The 12,013-nt window shown below is 39.1% G+C and overlaps 1 protein-coding gene across 2 annotated transcripts in view; it reads left to right on the plus strand.

Annotated features, from left to right (window-relative positions):
* Nucleotides 1–12,013, plus strand: part of Tmtc2 (Transmembrane O-mannosyltransferase targeting cadherins 2) — a 695,552-nt gene that overhangs the window by 446,094 nt on the left and 237,445 nt on the right. The gene's annotated exons all lie outside the window — the stretch shown is intronic.

A 12,013-nucleotide genomic window follows, 5' to 3' on the forward strand; every position in this document is an offset into this window, starting at 1 on the left:
CTTTGGTTGGTGCCAGGAATTCCATGCTGTTACTATTACAGAGGTGAACTTTACGTTCTTGGTTCCCATTCTCCTTTTTCCCACTCCCTCTCTGCCTCTGTCTATCTGTCTTCCTGTCTGCTTCTCTTCATTTCTGTCTCCTCTGTTTTGTATTCACTCCGCCCCCCTCTCCCTCTATGTCTCTCCCTGTATGGCCAGCCAGCCTGTCCCCTATATGCCCTGTCTGTATTCATGATTCATCTGTCTCCTGTCTTTTTCTAATTCTCATCGTCTCTCTGCCTCTCCCTGTTTCTCTTCCGTCTCTGTCTCTCTCCCTTTCTGCCCACGACATTCGGTTTCTCTCTCTGTGTGTTCTTGTCTATCTCTCTCCCTCTCTGTATCTATCTATCTATATATATATATATATATATATATATATATATATATATATATATATATATATATATATATATATATATATATATATATATATATATATATATATATCTCTTTCTAGTTCTCTTTCACTCTGCCTGTTGGTTCTCTTTCTACTTGTTCCTGGCCTTCTGTTTCTAACTCCACTTTCTCTCTCTCTCTCTTTGTGTATGTCTGTTTGTGTCTCCTTCTGTGTGTCTGACTCTTTCTCTTGCACCACCCCTCTCTGCCTCTGTCTGTCTGTTTTCTCTCTCTCCCTCTGTCTCCCCCCTCTGTCTCCCCCCTCTGTCTCCCTCCCTCCCTCCCTCTCCCTCTCTCTCTCTCTCTCTCTGCCTCTGTCTTCCTGTTTCTATTTCTCTCCCTTTCTGCTCTTATCCTTCTGTGTACCCTCTCTCCCTGTCATGTTCCTGCCTTTCTCTGCCACGCTCTCCTTTTCTAGTCCCCCCCTCTCTCTCTGTTTGACAAGGACACATCTGCTAAGCTTTCCGTAGATAAAACATCTTGCAACAATATACAGCATGTAGAATCATATTGCTTATAACCGCAAATAATGTAGACAAATATACAATTTTCAAAGTATGTTTCAATGTTTACATGCTACTTTAAAAACAATATAAACTGCTACAATGCACCTAAAACTGAAATAGACCATTGTACCCCTTTTAGTTGCAGGACTACAGGGTTCACTTTACATCCATGTTTCAATCTCTACAGTGCATAGATTATCGTATCGGATTGTGAAGACAGAGGGTATTGATACAATTCTCGCCTATGAAATACTGTGTTCTCGTGATTTTTCTCTAATTTCACTTCATCATCATTCATTTTCATCTTGAACGCTTTATAAGTAAAATAACAAACTACAAGTAGCAAATTACTGCTCAACGGTTCTTTTGTGTTTAGTTGTTTAACGTCTCTATTGTTACTTTTCTAGGCTAATCGCAACAATGAGGAAGGATTGGTGAAGGAACAAACGTAAAATAACGTCAAGGTTTAACAATGACTGCAATCTGGGACCTTCATAGCTCTCATTGCTAACCAAGGAAGATGGCTTGAATGGTAGCTTATAGAAAAACTGAATTATTACCATTCAACTAGTCTTTACACACAATGGAGCCGGAAGCAGAGATCCAGCTGCTTCTGACAAAACTTATTTTTATCTCCTGGCAAAAAGGAATTTTGAGGAGTCATTTTCTATCAATTTCCACGGCGCTGTGAACCTCAATATTGATAAGGAAACCAGGACGGAAGCAATGTTTCCATCCAACTGACTTTGTGACTGCAATTAAAGGGAGAGATACTAAATTTAAAAAAAATACGATTGCGATGCATTGCTCTCTCTTTATGATGAGGCTCGAAGTGGCGCAACAAATGACGAAAGATCTCATTGAATTTCTTGCTTCCCATTCCTTTAAACCTTATCAAGAAGAGGAGGATATTCACAACTTTTCATTTAACAAAAAAGATGTTCCCTTAGAGAGCACAGAATATTTCAAGTAAAAGAAAAAGTCCCATATATCGAGAAAGAACGAAAGTCAAATTATTCGAAACAGAAAAGAAAATACATGATTTAAAGATGGAGTCTTATGTGACTTATTTTCTCCTTAGCTACCCACGTAACTGAATGTTTATACCAGAAAACATCTCATGTGCATTTCGTAAGAGATACAAGACTATCTTGTTTAATACCTGCTGTTGTAACGTCTTTCCCAAATGACGTAGCAGTTAAAGTTACCTAAGATTTCTAGATAAAGAGCATTTCAGTGTTTTGGACGCCATTTAAAACTATATGGCCATCCACCATTAGTCTGTGCGTGTAAAGATGGCCGTAGATGAGAAGATTAACTGTCCATACGTCATACATTATCAAATGTTGGAAAATCTGTTTTCAATCTGTATGTAAATTTTCTCCAACCTTTCGCTTATCGCGACGATGAGGATGGATGATGATTATATGAAATTGACTAAGGGATACTTACAAAGTAAAAGTTACACCCATGTAGGGAGCTAGGACTTGAACCCAGAACCTTTGGTGACGAGACCTAAGTAGACCACTTAACGCGTTCCTCTACCGAAATTGCTATGAAATATTCATGTCACCATTAATTTAATATATTGATTGATACTACTGACATGTATACGTATACATAGACAATTCACATAATTTGAAGCCATTATTATGAGTATAATTTCTTTATTTTATACCTGTAGTTTACTTGTAACTATGAAATAAATACGTGTAAAACAGGCAGGCAAATGTGTACCAGGGGTGTAAGGAATGCTCCTTCAACGTAGTGCACCCAATAGTCAACCTCACTTCTACGTAGTACACCCTGCACTGCAGACTAACGAGGCTCTGGCGACTGGTCCCATGGCCAGTATAATTGTGTGTCGTCCTGTGTTTTGTCCTTATTTGTGCTGAGTGCTCCTTTACAGCCTCAGCTTTCAACCAAGGTAAGGAAATTTTAGTTTTCAGACACGCTTTTAATTTTGTTATGATAAGGGGCTGGACCCCGTATAGTGTGACGGGTGCAAAATAGCCTCAGTGCTGACGCACCCAAAAAAATAATAATTCAAATTCAAAATGTGTACCAAAATTTATGAAAAAAGTACCTAGAAAGCACCAAAATGACGAGAAACATGAACTTACAAATTTTCGTAGTTAAACACTTACACTGAAAAAATACTGGTGTTAAAACGACTCGGAGAGTGGTTCCAGGCGGTCAACATTTAATCTCACTGGTGTTGAAATAACACAGACAAATGGTTGCAATCAACACCTTTTTGACACCACTGAGGTTAAATGTTGGCCAAAATGTGGTGTAGACCTCCAGGGACCCCATATTGTGTCGTTTTAACACCAACATTTTTTACAGTGTATTGACTTGATATTTTACTCTGTTTATTATTTTTACGTTACCTTTCTGTTGCTTTTGGTTAATCGCGACGATGATGATGGGTAGTGGTTGAATGAGATTGATAGCAGAACACACACAAATCAGAATTCGTTCTACAGTGTTCTTTGGAGAGAAGCAGCAAAATAAAGTGAGAATATGCCATAAATTCCTGGAAAGATAATTATTAGCAATGTTATGCAAAGTAAACAATGACCATTAAAATAGGCATATATAGGCATAATGAGTTATCAGAATCGAAATAACATGGAATGAACATAAAACATAGCTGCCTATGTTCTAAAACAGAGAAATAAAGAAAGAAAACAGCAAAAATCCATGTCCTATTTACAAGATTGGAGATATTATTTTCTCAATAGGAAACCCAAAAACAATGTGTAATAATCTTAAGTCATTGTTATTGGTGTACATACCATGTATTCTAATGAGACCAAAACAATTTTGAAACAATTGAAATTTTGAACAAATTTTCAAAATACAGGGTGACTGGTAATTAGATGTATTCCCTGAAAGGGGTTAAAGTAGAGACAATTTGCAATAAATTTGACCTTGCGACATTTACATTTGGAGCCACATGACAAGACACCGGTAAACTCACAAGAAGAGCTCACTGAGAGGATCTTAACAGCTGGTCAACACATCAAGGACACCATCACATCACGAGTTAAGAGACAAAATGTCCGTAAAACCCTGCGTGCCTGCATTCGTAACGGAGGTGTCTACTTTGATCAAGACGTGTAATGTTCTTTAATTGTATTGTTCATTGCTTCCATTCACATGAAGATGAATGAAGTATTATTTCTTGTACACAAATGTAAATGTTAGCAACATTTGTACCTTGTTGGATAGCAGATGTCACAAGGAAGTAATTTAAGTAATTTGTACGCTTCGTGTCATACCAATTTTGTTATTAATACGTTGCCAAGTAAACTAAGAGTGCATTTTCTTATCATCACTTGTAAGTTTAGACCCACCCGTTACTTACATGTGATTGTTATTTGGGAAAAACTTTTTTTCAACGAACCACTTTTTTGCTAGCTATCAGAAAACGCTGAAATATGTTCCAACCAATGAGCAGTTTTTTCTCAATTCATATTTTTATGTGGAAAATTGTTATTTAAAAAAAAAAAACAATTGAAATTCGATTATCTCGAAAACTACTAATTTTCGGACGGGGTATCATATGGTCAAATTTATTGCAAATTGTCTCTACTTTAACCCCTTTCAGGGAATACATCTAATTACCAGTCACCCTGTATATTGACGCACATTTGTACTACAAGAGAATATGGTTTTATAGTTCGAATGGATATGCACTGAAGCTATAAACCCAACAATCTTCTCGTTTATATTTTGCATAAATTACACTACATAAGAAGAAGCATCGCAGCCACTGCAAAATAATTTATATTTGGCTGAAAAATTGCATATTCTAGTCCTGCAGTTTCGAGTGGAATTTTTCCCAAGCGTTTTCGGATAGTCAGTAGTATTTTTTCGGCCAAGCAGATTTTCGCGATGTTGGGAAACGATGCCAAAAAAATGTCTGTAGTTCTACTTCCCTTCGTTTCTGCTTCTGGCATTCATTAATAACAGACTCCCACGGATCTAGTTTATGTTCTTGAAGCTCTATTTTTCTCCCTCGGTCGCCGGTCATTTAGCGCCAATTGCAGAAACAAATGAGATTTATCATTAATACTTGACGGCAGATATTTTTCGTTTTCGTTAAATATGAACACGTACTAGAAAAATAATTCATGTGTATAACATACAGGGTGTTTCACTCGCTCTCGGCCCCGATTTGTGCTTATAAAAATCAAACTATTGGTCAAGGTGTAATGAAATTTGCTGTGGACATACCTTGGTAAATGAGAAGCATGGCGCACACACCTCTCCATGTTACAAGGTATCACAACACATCAGAAGTCACAGCGTCAATATTCCGCCGAATGTTGTCTTGTAGTTCCATGATAGTCCATGCACCGTTGCTTCTGGCAGTTTTTGATGTCCTCCTTCATGCACATCTAACAATGTGCACGTTGTTTCCAGTGTCTTCACCAAATATTGAATGGAAGACTTTGCAGGCGGTTTCTGGACACCAAACTGTGTAATAAATTGTCGCTGGTACACCTTTATGCATTCCGTTCTCCAGTACGTGCGAACGATAAACACACGATGTTCCACTGAGTACCGACTCATACTGTACTGCTTTGTTACTGTACTGTAATCAAAAACCACTGATTGTAAGCACGAACTTTCAACCGAACAAAATAGAATCACTGTCAGGTGCGTTACAACAGCAGGGCCAAGAATCAGCCTGAAAGCACACGTACATACGATTGGTATGTAACGGCAGAATCGCCCAGACGCACGCGCATGCCCACGCAAGGAATAGACAAACGACATCTCCAATAACGTCATAGCAAATTTTATTACATCATGACCAATAGTTTAATATTAGGTACGAGAGCAAGTGAAACACTCTGTATATCTAGTACCATAACTGGACTCAAATCTATCAAATTTACATTTCAGAATGCTGAATAGTAATTTGTCGTGCACTTCTCTCTTTTGGGGTGTTAAATTAGCCTATTCTCCATTCGTTGTAAAATCGAAGTCAAGGTGAACAAATGCAAGTGGCTTTCTGAGAAATTTCATTGGTTGTTCGAATGGCAGCCGTGCAGCAATCTTGTGTGTAGTGAATGTAAGAAACCGGGATGCATTTTGCAGACTAACGAGGATCTGGCGTCTGGACTCTCAGCCAGTATAGTCCTCTGTTGCATTGTGTTGTGTTCTGTACGTGTGTGTTTATGATTATCTTTACAACAATCTTATCTCATCAACATTCATCCTCATCTTTGCGAGTAGCCAAAAGTAGGAGAAAGGCGAAGTAAAATAAAACAAACCAATCTATCAATGCACGTGATTAAGTCATGCCACTAAACGAAGCCGCTATATGGAAGTTGTGCGAGCTTACATTATGAGTTATACACATACGTTAACGGGCGAAACATCACTAGAATTAACACTTAGGAAAGGAACTATTTCTCGGAAGTCACGTGGTTTTATCAGTTCATGGAAAATAGGAAGGCACACAAGTATTACGCTTCCAAAGGGTCATTCACATTGAAATGACGCAGATTGAACACTGCTGTACAAACATAAACTCAAATTACTGTAAGTTGTTACTTAAGCGCCACATTTCGACCTAGTGGTGAAAATTTGAACTAAATTCTTTTATGTCAGCATTCGCTTCCCCATGTCCTCCATAGCCCAGAACACTCTAAGTAGGGCAACTTTAATTGTGACCACCCGGTAGTTGCTATTTCACCATAGAGTTATAGATAAAACTCGTTTAAAATGTTGTATCGAAGTGACCAATAATTAACGAAGTCCATACTTGATTACATCTGATACCTGAAAACTGTTTTCGTACATACCTGAAAAAAATAGCGTAGGGAAAGGTTTGTGTTGGGTCGATTTAAACCAGTAAAAATCATTATTTTCTCAACAGATTGCTCTGTGCACATTTGGCAACACTGACTGGGCAGCCTAGGGAATGCCATTATCCATATGGCAATTCTCCAGAAGGTTTTTGGAACAGGTTTCCGGAACAGTTGGAACTGGAGGATTGAACCGGGAAACAGAGGTGACTGGAGTTGAGTTTCCTGGACAGATAGGCTTGCGAGGATTGCAGTACGTTTTTCCTTGCAGTTCCTTCTGAAATTGTCAAAAATATTCTTGGTTTGCAAGTGTTCCTGATTGAAAACTAAACCCTAACTTAGCCGTGCAATACACCAAACTCACTTACATGATGGTGGGGACTCAGAAACCCATATTTTGTTTCACTAAAATTCAAGAAACCATTTTACTATTGCGTCACTGCTACCTTTGTTGTTTAGTTGTTTATATAGGTGCATTTATACAATAATTTCAAAAAGTACAATAAGAAATATAAAAAAGAATAACGAATTATTGCATTATATCATTCGCTAAGCCTGATAAAACCATATTAATTTTAAATGAATGCTTTTATTGTTTATATAGGTGCTGTTATATATTAATAATAATATTTACAAAAATTATCATCATTACCAAACAATTGTGCACTGTCATTGGCACGAGTGTTATGTCGGAACACATATCCTGGTGGAAGGGGGGGGGGGGTTCTCATATCAACACATGAATTCTGTCTCCTATATATGTTACCTTTAATGTTTTAAGAACAAAAGTAATACAGAAACATTGGGAACAATGTAATTTATTTTCAATTTCTCAACAATATTAAAAAATCGAAAACAAGATGTGGTGGACCTGGAACACTCCCTCCCAAGCTAGGGTTAATGCAAGTATCAATTTGAACGTTTTAGATAAACGCAAATGCGAACTTTTATGGCTTGAGTGGGTATTGTTTGAGCCCTATTAAGCTCCAAGTGTACGCGTCCATTTGTATTCGGCTTATAGAAGAGTATTTGATTTACATTTAACACAGAGTGCTTGTTTTTTTCTATCAAGAGTTTGGCGAAAATAAATATTTTCTTTATTTTGGACTTTTGTTATTTTGCGCCACCCTTTCATCTTCCTAGATAAATCACGATAATGAGTATCATGTGAATATTTGAATTCTCCATAGAACATGCTGCCTTTTTTTTAAAAAAAAAAAAAAAGCGTCCATAATGTAAACAGACGGATCACTATAGTACCGCATCGGTAAATTGGTACGAGGAGTGACAAATGAAGCCTAAAAGCTACATGATGCAATTACCGGGCATAAGACCAATCCAACCTACATCGATAGGACTTCAGTGGCGGTGCTGCCAGTTACAGAAAGGGACCTATTCAGCAGCAGGGCCACTTTCACGTGGAGCAATGCTACAGACCATCAAGTGGGTGCCAGTAGGTCCCACCTAGAACCGATATTCGACCAGCGTCACCGACTTCCCATTCACTTCCTTTGAAGTGATTACACCTCCACATAGGTTGCATCGTACGTGTGGTACTTTTATCTCAACTAGTATTCAGAAGCGGCGTGATAAGTTGCTTTGCGTCTGACTCACTGCCCATCGATCAAAGAGATCTACCCTCCAGGGCAGAGGGCGAAATTATGTACGGGTTAGGAGAATACTCTCAACCTAAATGTTATTTTTGGACTTAGGTTAGTACAGTCACCAGCAATAAAAATGGAATAACTAGATCCTGAAATGCTCGATTCTCTGCAATGTGTTATGTGTGTTGCCTATCTCTACGACGATTTTTACAGCAATTTTTTATTGCCGGTCACTGTACGTACAAAATTCCTGTGTAATATTAACACATGATAATATGATGTAGGTTTGCTGTACGTAAATGGAATCAGTCACTCATTTTGTGTAACCCCCCAGAGTGTCTTCATTTAGTTAATTCTGCCGCTTGAACGTGTGCCCGTGTAGCGGGGGGAACCACCAGTCTTACCGGTGAAATCGAAATGTACCTGTGCCCTCAACTCAAACGTAAAGCTCATTTGGTAGCTTTCGAAGCCGAGATTTCGCCCAGTTTCTCTGTCGGTAATAAAGCTGCGGAACACTACAATAGATCATTGATCAACATGTTATCGAGAACAGGTCCATGTCGTCGGAACATGATATCTGTCTACCGTGCATGTCAGCGTTTCCTTTAATACGGGTGTATTTGTCGTGAATTAACACACATATTCGTTTATGCGTATTTTGATAAGGTGATGAGCGATAAACCGATAAATGTTAAGAGTTGAAAATTGTTATTTGTATTGTTATAATGACGAAACAAAGTACACTTTATAACAAAATTTATGCAGGGTGTTCTTGTGACTTTGAATTTTAGGATACGCGTCATTAAAAAGTTATAAGCCAAAACTAGTTGGGGCTGATTATGACAGCGAATTCGACAACTGAAAGATGCGGCTTGTAGATTTAATACTGACGTTACTGTAGTGTATCATAGCACTCTACAACGACAACGTTACAGTATGTGTTCAAAATGACGGTACAACAGCGTCGCAAGAAGCTCTGTCGCATCCACTCTAACATCTCTGGAGTCGTTCTGACGATATCACGGACAGCAAGGATTCTTGCCAGGAGGCGATGAAAGAGGTGCCCCTCGTCTCGGCACCCAATCGTCAGCCGACACTCCCAGATATTGCACCCTGAATATCCGTATTGCATCTACAAGCCGAATCTTTCAGTTCTCTTCTTATTCCACTGTCATGGGTAGTCCAAACTAGTTTTGGCATATACCTTTTACTGACGCGTTTTCGGACTGCGGTTCATATTGGTAATTGGATCAGTCTCCATACACCCTGCCAGTTTGAATCTAGGTCACGGAAACACCCTGTATGTATGGATCTTATGTGAGAACAAGCTCGTGCGGAAGAATGATAATGTGATTTTCAAGTGAACGTTCTCAAGAAATGAGAAAGATGTGTGGCAGTACAAGGAAAATGTTTGCTTTTCGTTAGTTTGCTTTTCTTGTAACTTTGAAATAACTTAATTAGCATAACTATAATATGTGATTGATTTCAAGGTTTACGCGCATTCAGTTTCCCGGAAAGCGATGTGATTCCAACCGCTACACGGCACGCGTTCGAGCGGCACACTGAATAAAGGCAACGAATATCACCATTTATGTGTGCATGTGTATGTGTTGTAGTGGAAAAAAATATCTCGTAGTACCTTTCACAGTCTTTCGCTCCGCTGAAAGCGATTTCGCTTTCGGTAATTACACTCTAAGATGTTGCTCCTCCGCGGAGGAAAATGATAAGAAAAGAAAGCGAAGAGAAGTTGCTCTAAGGATTTCTCCTCCTTCCTCCCCAGAAACTGTTCATGGTACAGCTTCCCTCCCACTTCTTATTTTGTCTACCCCCGAGAAGCTTACCTTAATTTACCGAGTCTTGACAGGGTGGTGCCTGGAAGGAACAGAAGTTCTGGCGCTGGTTGACGAGCTTCGAGAATCGCAGAGTTGTTCCTCCGCTGGTATCTTGCTAATCGTCCCTGACGTAGTCTTGACAGTGTCGTTAGTAGGGGCCATTAGCAAGGAATAATGTCATTCTCAGCCACAACACGAGACTTTTGAGGCGCGGGGTGGCTTCTGGGAAGCGAGGGAGGGGAGGGGAAAGCCTCGAAGAAAGCAACTGATGTGATGATGCAAGATTTTGCTTTTAGCGGAACACTTCTTATTCTCTTCTTTCTAATTCTTTCGCTTGTTTTTGTGCTTTTCGTCTACAAACCTCACTTTGCTTATGTTTTGACTTCATGCATTACACTTCGTATAGAAAAGAATTAGCCCTTTGTCGGGTCGGTTAAAATTATTGTTACTTTACTATGGGTTCTTGAAGAATTATTTTTTTAAAAAAAATGTAACTAATTTTGATCGTTTCTCCATAGCTAATAATAGGGTCCAAGTAAGCACATTTATTGAAATGAATAGATCAAGATCAAATTTTGATAAGGCCTGCGAAGGAAGTCTGTGGGCCTCCCCGATGGTGTAGCGATAACGTCGTCGCCTTGTAATCAAGGGGTCCCGGGTTCGATACCCGGTGGAGGCACAAGTGGTTCCGATCCTACTTTAAACTGTAGGCCCAGTTTCGATTAGCCTTCATGTGCATAAAGTTGAGTTTATAAAAACCAAAACTGAAGGGAAGGAAGTCTATATGAATCAAGACATTATTGTGGGTCAAACGTAAAGTAAGACAAGTTTCTTGAAAGCGAAGGGCGTGGGGGGGGGGGGGGTGAAATCTTGTCACCGTAGTTGTATGTTTTCCTACATCAGAATCCTCAGGTGTTTCAAGTTGTTCCCCATATTCACGATTACCCAAAAGTGGAAGGAAAGCGAAGTATAATCAAATCATGTTGTTTTCTAGTGGTTTTCATAAAGAGTCGTCAATTATTTGACTACAAATCGTATCGAGGGCTGATCACACGGAAGGCCAGAGCGATCACCTTTTCGCTGCACGTGAGACCCTTGTAAAGACACATTTCTTGTAGTTTTAGGACGATTTTTAACTCGTTTTTCTATTCCTCGATGATGGATATGTGAAGAGTAAAAATATAATTAGGCATCCACGACTTACCCAGGATTCAAACCTAGGTCCACTGACATTGTAGCGTGGTGCGTTAACCAATCCACCGAAGTTACTGGTAGTTGATAATTATTTTGTTCTGTGTTTGTATACAGGGTGTCCGGCTTAGACCTTTAACATTACAAAAGAGCATAATTTTGCAGAGAAACCCAATTTTATTACCAAAATTTACATTTTGGTAGAAAAACTCATGCATTTACTCAAATAGGAAGGAACATTGTCGTGACGTTGAAGATTGAATTCACGCCGAAAAGCACGTTGAACAAGCTTCACAGATTTTTGTTTTCTGCCAGTGAAAGAACGCAAAACACTTTCTGCTGAACCGTCAACTCCGCCATCTTGGAATTTATGAGTTACACGCGCATGCGCGTCACGTGAACTCGAAGTACTGGTGATTCTCGCAAATGGCCACAGTTGCCAGTCCCATACAAACAATAAGTTACATTTGAAATTGAATGTAACTAAAGTTATACTGTTTTGTAATGTTAAAGCTCTAAGCCGGACACCCTGTACTTAACATCGCTTTTCCAGCCCTTTCGGTTAATCGCAGCTAAGAGGATGCCTGCTAATGTAGAATGGAGTACAAATCCATGAT

This window comes from Lepisma saccharinum, chromosome 1 (genome assembly GCF_977018435.1).
Source record: "Lepisma saccharinum chromosome 1, izLepSacc3.1, whole genome shotgun sequence".
Lineage (NCBI taxonomy): Eukaryota > Metazoa > Arthropoda > Insecta > Zygentoma > Lepismatidae > Lepisma > Lepisma saccharinum.